A 9,200-nucleotide genomic window follows, 5' to 3' on the forward strand; every position below is an offset into this window, starting at 1 on the left:
TTCCTCTGACGCGAGGCCCACAGATCGCCATTACAGCACCCATATGAAGGTCCTTTTCAGGTGCGACGGCACGGGCCCATGACTTTTGTTTTGGACATGGGGGGTCAGTAAAAGACCGTGTGAGTGGCTTACTTAAAACCGGCCCATTTGAATCTGAGTGAACCAATCCAGGTGGCCGAGCCTCGCCGTCAAGGGCGTCCACCATTTCGGGTCCCACCTAATTCATCTTTACAGGGCAAAATTCCTTTGCGTGGGGCCATGCGTACGAGGTCCGGCCACCTCGTTCAGCTGCTGTTCGTTTTTGTGCCTCCGCTTCTGGCAGGGGTAATGTGGTGGCCCCCTGATGGTGGGCAATGCACTGTATATAACCTTCAGCTCTGGGGAGGATCACGTGTCCTGGTGACGAGAGGTAGGGGCCACGTAGTGGTCACGGGTGCCCCTGGGATTAATTTACGGTGATAATTGTGCGTGTACGGGGTTGGAGTTAGGAGACTTGTAGTTGCAATGAAGAATCTCGTGTTGGACAAACTTCGAATCCTGCCTCGTTCTTTGATGGACAGCTCTGTTAACGGACAGCTCCCCGCGACCCCCCCCCCCCCCCCCCCCCTCGAGCTGAAGGTTATGTACAGTGCGCGGCCCACCACCAGGGGTCGCCACATTACCCCCCCCCCCACCCCCACCCCGGAACCGGAGGCACTAAAACGGACGGGCAGCCGAAAGAGGCAGCCGGATATCGTACGTACGTCCTCACGCAAAGGTTTTTTGCCCTTGTAAGGATGAATTAGGTGGGATCTGACATGGCGGATACCCTCGACGGTGAGGCTGGGCCACCTGGACTGGCTCGCTCAGATCCAAATGTGCCGGCTTTAAGCAAGCCACGACATGGTCCCTTGCCGACCCCCCATGTCCAATACAAAAGTTGTGGGCACATGCCTTAGCACTCGAAAAGTACCTTCATATGGGTGCTGTTAGGGCGACCTGGCGGCGTTGCAACAGAGGAAGACATACTGACTGTCCACAAGGGCGGCACATGCGATGGAGCAACACCATGCCGAGACGTTGGAAAAGGAGACAGGGCGCCGACCCTCTCCCACAGATGGACCAACATGGAGGACAGTGACTCCTGGGGGCCACCAGTGGTTGGAATAAACTCCACAGACACGGTTAGCCGTAAACTTACTCAGCCGATGAAGATTGCAAGTCCCCCTTTGGGGCAGTGCGGATTCCCAGCAGGACCCACGCCAACTCATCCATCCAACCGGGACCAGTGAGGTGAGTCTCAAAGCGTCCTTACGGTTCAAAAAGCCTTTGCGTCGGGACGTATATACGAGGTCCGGCCACCTCGTTCGGTTGCACGTCCATTTTTGTTCCTCCGTTTCTGGGCTGGGGGGGGGGGGGGGGGGGTAATTTGGCAGCCCCTGGTGGTGGGCCATGCACTGTACATAACCTTCGGCTCTGGGTGAGGTCACGTGTCCCAGGGACGAGAGGTAGGGGTCACGTAGTGGTCACGGGTCCCCTGGGGGTTATTTAAGGTGATAATCGTAAGCGCACGGGGTGTGAGTTTGGAGACTTGTAGCAACAATAAAGCATCTCGTGTTGGACAAACTTCGCGTCCTGCCTTGTCCGCTACAGTATGTTATTTATTGCAAGATAAAGTCCGATAAAGTCCGATTAAAAATAGTTCATAGGCCTCCAATGAGGTAGATTATAGGTCGGGACTGCACTTTAGCTGGTGAGAGAACAGTTCAGTTGCCTGATAACAGCTGGGAAGAAACTGTTCCTGAATCTGGAGGTATATGTTTTCTAACTTCTGTACCTCTTCCCTGATGGGGTAGGGGAGAAGAGGGATTGTCTGGAATTATGCTAGCGACCTTGCCTAGGCAGAGTGAATGTAGATGGATATGGTGGAAAGCTGAAATAAATACTGAAAATTCTGGAAATACTTCAATAGTCTCTACTGGCAGAGAAACGGTGTTAATATTTCAGTTCAATAATGTTTCATTAGATCACCAGAACACAAGACTTTTCATCATGTTCAGATGAGAGGCCATTAACCTGAAGCGTTGACTCTGTTTTCCTTTTGTCCACAGATGCTGCCAGAGGTTGGCAATATTTGGAATGAGTTGCCAGGGGGAGTAGTTGAGGCTGGTACCATAACAACCTTTAAAATACATTAAGGCAGGTACATGGAAAGGAAAGTTATGGATGAAATGGGAGCAAATGGGACTAGTGTAGATGGGCATCTTGGTTGGCATGGACAAGTTGGGCTAAAGTACCCGTTGTTATGTTACATGACTCAATGACTATGTGACCAGTATTCCCTATTTCTATTATCCCAGGTGGTGGGTTGTCAATTTAAATATTTTAATAAGTCTAAAAACATTCTATTAAAGCAGCTTTCCAGGTTTAGCTGAGATAGGTCAGTGGGTATTTGAGTCAGATATGTTTGATGGCGAGGAAACAAAATTGGTTGGGAGGAAGGAAGAAAGTAAGCACAGCGATCGCTGGTCAGAGAACCTCCACTATCGCAGTGCTGAAGGAAGATAAGAATAGAACATTGAACAGTACAGCCCAGGAACAAACCTCCGGCCCACAATGATTGCCCCAAACATGATGCAAACTTAGTGCGACATAGTGGCACAGCACGTTGAGTTGCTGCCTTATGGCACCAGAGACCCGGGTTCGATCCTGACTATGGGTGCTGTCTGTATGGAGTTTGTACATTCTCCCTGTGACCCTATGGGTTTTCTCCGAGTGCTCCGGTTTCCGCACACACTCCAAAGACACGCAGAGTTGTTGGCTTTCGTAAAAATTGTAAATTGTCCCTAGTACATAGGATAGTGCTAGTGTACAGGGTGATTGATGGTCGGCGCTGACTCGGTGGGCCGAAAGGCCTGTTTCAGCACTGTATCTTTAAACTAAACTAAAAACTTCAATTGATCTCATTTGCCAGCAGGGGGTCCATATCCTTCAATTCCCAGCACTTCCATGCAGATATATCTTAATCCTCTTAAACACTACTATTGTATCTGTCTCCATCACCACCGTTGGTAAAGTGTTCGAGGCTCCCACCACACTGTGTGTAAAAAACTTGCCCCACACATCTCCATTTAACTTTTCCCCTCTCGCCTTATAGCTATGCTCTCTAGTATTCAACATTTCCACCCTGGGAAAAATATCATCATTGATAGGAGCAGCATTAGGTCATTCAGCCCATCAAGTTCCTTTTCAACCATGGTTGATCTATCTCTCCCTCTCAACCCCATTCTCCTGCCATCTCCCCATAACCCCTGACACCCGTACTAATCAAGAATTTATCTATCTCTACCTTAAAAATATCTATTGATTTGATCTCCATAGCCTTCTGTGGCAATGAATACCACAGATTCACCATCCTCTGACTAAAGAAATTCCTCTTCATCTTCCTAAAGGAATGTCCCATTATTCTGAGGCTATGACATCTCATCCTAGACTCTCCCACTAGTGGAAACATACCAGATATTTTCAGATAATCTTGGTCCTAGAATGTAATCCCCATAAAGAGAGCAGCTTCCCATTAGTTCAGAGGATTAACTCCATTCTTGTGGGAAATGTTTTGGACGTGAGACTCAGACCTGATGTCATTCCGCTACCATAGTGTAAAGTTTGGAAGGTCAGATCACGGGTAATTTTAGAAGTGGTGCCTTTCTCTCGCTCTTTGATGGCTTTTGATTGCTCCTAACAAAAAGACGATGTTCTCAATGACTTCTTGCACGCTCCTTCCTTATTTTAATAGGCATGGGGCAATGATTACCATAAGACATTTTCTCAAGCAAAAAAATAAAGTGTTGGAGGAACTCAATGGATCAGCCACTGATTCAGGCATCAATGCGGATGGTGGACGCAAAATGCTGGAGTAACTCAGCTGGACAGACAGCATCTGTGGATAGAAGGATTGGGTGAAGTTTCCAGTCAAGACCCTTTTTCAGACTCAGAATAAGGGCCTGTCTGAAGAAGAGTCTTGACAAAAAACATCACCCATTCCTCCTGTTACTCCAGCATTTTGTGTCTATCTTCGGTTTAAACCAGCATCTGTAGTTTCTTCCTACACATACATGCGAAGGGAATAAATAACCGATATTCCGGTCGGGACTCTTCTTCAGTGGTGGCACCAGGGATAAAGTACTTGTTCCAGGAGTCTGATGTCAGGCTTTATACTCTAGAATTACAGTGTGGACACAGGCCTTTCGGTCCACCGAGTCCACACCGACCAGTAGTCAACTATCCTACACACTAGGGACAATTTATAATTTACAGAATCCATTTAACGTACAAACCTGTACGTCTTTGGAATGTGGGAGGAAACCGGAGCACCGGGCGAAATCTCACGTGGTCACAGGGAGAATGTACAAACTCCGTACAGACAGCGCACCGTCAGGATCGAACCAGGGTCTCTGGCGATATAATGCAGAACATCTACTGCCATGGCACTGTGTTGCCCTTCTGTGGAGGGAATGGACAGACAACGTTTCAGGTTAGGACTTTTTTTCAGAGTTATATTTTTCTGGTAACTTATTGCTATGGTGGAGCTTGGAGTAAAGTGCATCTTTCAGTGGTATGAACAATATGGCTCACCTATTGAAGATGGCTGGATGTAATGACTTGCTTGATGCCTGAGGATGTTGGTACTGGTGAGGATGCTGACTTGACCTCCGTATGTGGCCAGTGGATTTGGTGGTGGCTGCATTGGTGGTACCTCTTCAGTGCTCTGGGATTACTGTAATAACTTTATAAACAGTCGCAATCCTATGGTGGGGAATAAGAAATCTGATTCCCAAAGAAGAATAGATAATAGTTATTTAACTTGGGATTCATTTTCCGTGGAATTTCATGCATTAGAAAATAGATGTGCAGGTTTAAACCCTTTTAAGTTTGATTAATGGAATCAAAATAACTGAAAATTAATTAAAATAATGAAGCATACAGTGGTGGTATGGTAGAGTTGCTGTCTTAGAATGCTAGAGACAGTTCCGATCCTGACTATGGGTGCTTCTGTATGGAGTTTGTACGTTCTCCATGTGACTGCGTGGGTTTTCTCCGGATTCTCCGATTTCCTCTCACACTCACAAAGATGTATAGTTTTGTAGGTTAATTGGCTTTGGTAAAAAATTATAAATTGTCCCTAATGTGTAGGAAAGTGCTAGTGTACAGGGTGATCACTGGCCGGCGCTGACTGGGTGGGCCGAAGGGTCTGTTTCTGCACTGTATCTCAAAAAGACTGGGAGGATATCTGCTAGAAACGTCTAACTGCAGTTGGAAGCATATTATAGATGCAACATTTTTTCACCTGTATAGACAATCTGAAGCACAAAATGTATTGTCGTCCTACTCAATTTTGCATATGAAATATATTTTTATGAGAAGAACGTGTTTTTTATATATTTTAATTGAAATGAACGCCAAAAATCTCATTTGCAGTGGCTTGTTTATGTCCAATGCAAGATTGAAAATGGAATTAATTCAAAATTTAAAGTAGCTGCTTTCTATTTGCACAACATCAATTCAATGAACAGATACAGCAAAGAGGAAAATCTTTCAATCCTTCCAAAACAAATCATCTATATACTTTTAAAACTTTGTGGGTGTGTGGGTGTACGGCAGTTTGCATTTGATTCGTTACTCCGCGCAAACCAGATGCTAAAACGCTGACATTTTTACCATTTCGCTAGCAATTTTACTTTTACTTTCGCACATCCACTCCTTAGTCAATTATTTCCCCAAATTTTGAGTAAAATTGATCACAAACCTCAAACAAAACTCAATTTTAAGATCTGAACAGCTCTTACCAGCTCTGACATCACATGCCGACCAATCCAAGCCGCTTCTCTCTATCTCTTCATTTGACAGCCTCCACTCCCCGCCTGCTCCAAGTACGCTTGCGCCACGCCTCCCGCAGCTCCCACGCCCACCCGAACAACCCAACGCCCACCCACCCACTCCAAGCCCCCGCCCGCCCGCTCGCTCTGAGCCTCGTGACCAAACGTGGTTGCTCGAGGCGTGTGGCTGCGCGTGGCCGGTCCCAATTCGAACTGCGGAGGCGCATGGCCCCAACATCATACTCACCAATCAGCTGGGCGGGAATCGGGCCGACTGAATTTGGAAGTCGCACGGCGTCGGGCGGTGACGTCATCAGTCAATGGCATGCCGGACGGTGGCATATGATGCGCTAGGCGTACGATGTCAAGATGTTGCGTATGACCGTCGAGACGCTGCGCACGCCCTCAATGTGCCTGCGGGCCGAAAGGCTGTTGGCGTGCGGGATTTTCGGACAGTGCAAGATTTTTGGAAATCCCACGCGATGTCGGGACCAGCCCCACGAGGCCGTTCCCCCCCTCCCTGTACCCCCCTCCCTGTTCCCCCCTCTCTGCCCTTCCTCCCCCCCTTTCTGTCCCCTGTCCTGTACCCCCCCTCCCTGTCCCCCCCTCCTCTCCCCCCCTCTCTCCGTCCCCCCCCTCCCTCCCCCCCCCCCCCCCCCCCCCCCCCCCCCCCCCTCCCCCCCCCCCCCCCCCCCCCCCCCCCCCCCCCCCCCCCCCCCCCCCCCCCCCCCCCCCCCCCCCCCCCCCCCCCCCCCCCCCCCCCCCCCCCCCCCCCCCCCCCCCCCCCCCCCCTCCCCCCCCCCCCCCACCCCCCCCTCCCCCACCCCCCCCCCCTCTCTCCTCTCCCCCTCCCTCTCCCTCTCCCCCCTTCTCTCTCTGCCCTCACTCTCTACACCCCTTGTTGATTGCCCTGAAGGTTAACAATTTATTTGTTTTGCTGAAATGAGAAGTACTGCTGAATAATAATGTAAAGATTAATAATGCATTTCTGTGGGCAATGTACTGTCTTTGTACCAAAATTCATTTAAATAAAACATTGATATATATTAACATAAATATTGCAGTTTAAAAATAATTTTCAGACCCACTCTATTTATGCATTATTATACATATAAACTACAAAACCACAAAATTAAAATTGGCAAAATAAGACTGAAATTGAAATTGAAATAACTTCATTCCAGGCAGTTCATGAGTCAAGTAATTCAGTAGTACCACAATATTGTGATAGTTGACTTGTCAACAACTTTCTCAATCTCCATAAAAACATGATCTGCTGATTTAACAGCAGTAAATTTGAGTTGATATATCAAAGGATGTTCTGTTCATAAGATCTGTATATTACATGATGTAACCCACAACTCTAACTGTTTTGCCTCTTCAGTTAATTAATTGTTTACGCAAGTCTTTTGCAAATGCCATTACTCAATAGCTTTGATTTCAGGGATAAAATAGAATGGGATCACTATGGAAAAGAGCTGTGTAGTGGGACTGATTGTCTTGATCGTGTAAAAATTCACCACGGACTATTGGTTCCAAATGGTTTATTTCGTCTTCCATGTTGTCCATTTCTATGGTGCCAGAAACCTGGGTTCATTCCTCATTATGGGTGCTGTCTGAATGGAGTTTGAATGAATTGATTAATGAATGAAAGAATGCTTTATTATCACATGTGACTGGTCACAGTAAAATTCTTTCATTGCATACCTAAGGTATGCAAATAGTGGTGCATTAAGGGCACTTACAAAGTTACATTCTTGCCGTGACCTGTGTACGTTTTCTCCAGGTGCTTCGATCTCTTCCCACACTCCAAAGATGCACAGGTTTACAGGCTATTTGGCTTGAAAAATGTGTCCACAGTGTGTGTAGAATAGTGTTGGTGTGTGGGGATTGCTGGTTATCGCGGACTCGGTGGGCCAAAGGGCCTGTTTCCGAACTGTATGCCTAATCTAAATTAAACTAAACTAACGTCTTTAGCCTAGAGTACCAGGGCTGTAGAGTGTGATATTTTGAACTGTGTTGGAAGCTAACTTGGAACATAATTATAATAGAATGGAGATAAATTCCTAAAACCATCATTAACTTAACGGATAAGATGGGACATATTTGCCATGGATAGTAGCAAACAGCATGGCATCCATCAGCTTAAATACATGCTATACTGTCAGTGAAGTTAAATGGTGCACAGCAGATGGCTGATCTGATACTCAGAGAATATCTACCTCATTGTTTGTGCTGTTTTAATGCTTTAACTTAATTATGAAACAATTGCAGTCATGAGAGTCACCAAATAGTTGCAAAGGACTCCCAGCCTCATTTAAAATTGAAACGACAATATACTGCATCCATGAACATTCAGCATCAAACTGCATTAAAATGTCGTAATATTCATAACACTATCCTTTGTCTGAACATTTATAGTTTGATAATGATTTTGAACAACAAATATCTCTTCTTCGATTACAGAGTACCAAAGTAAGACTGAAATGGAAGGAGTCATTGAAGCAGGGGGCATATGTTTATGGTTCAGTTATACATCAATGTGCAGTCCAATTGTCATTAATGCACAGCTGTCCCAACGTTCACAGTGACAAGAAAAAAACCTTCTGAATAAATGGCTGCTTCTCAGAGCTTGGGGATTTAGGCGCCTCCAATGTAGCGAGATCGTATAGAGAGACCTCTGTATTACATTTGCTTCAGACGATATCTTGTTTAATAATGATTGATGCTGCCATTAATTGTTATGTGCGTTTTTCTTTCAGTTTACAGAACTAACTTTCCCATCCAAATGAACCTGTATGCAGAAGCAGTCAGATAAATAACATAGCATAAGTTTCTTAATCCCGATGGAAGGACAATCCACAGTACTAATTTGAGGGGCCAACATCAACTCCTTGGTCCTTATTTAACTCAGGTATTGAGGGGACTAGAAAATATATCACAATGTTTTGCTTTTTCCTACTGGGAATTACAGTCTGCTTCTTGCATATGGCATGCACAGCCTAAAGTTGTAGGTCAACTTGTTCTATTTCAGCTATTAGTTTGTGCACGATAGAGTAAATGAGGTTGGAGGAGGTGCAAGTGAACCTCTGCCTAACCTGAAAGGACTGTCGGGGTCCCTGGACACAGTCATGGGAGGAGGTATTACGACAGGTGTCGCATCTTCGGCGGTTGCAAGGGAAGGTATCTGGGAAGGGGTTGGTTTGGGTGGGGATGAGTTAAAAAGGGAGTTGTGGAGGAAATGGTCTCTGCAGAAAGCGGAAAGAAGTGCAGATTTGAAGACGTGATTGGTGTTGGGATCCTTTTGGAGGTGGCAAATATTACAGAGGATTATGGGTTGTATCT

This window comes from Leucoraja erinacea, chromosome 4 (assembly GCF_028641065.1).
Source record: "Leucoraja erinacea ecotype New England chromosome 4, Leri_hhj_1, whole genome shotgun sequence".
Taxonomy (NCBI): Eukaryota; Metazoa; Chordata; class Chondrichthyes; order Rajiformes; family Rajidae; genus Leucoraja; species Leucoraja erinaceus.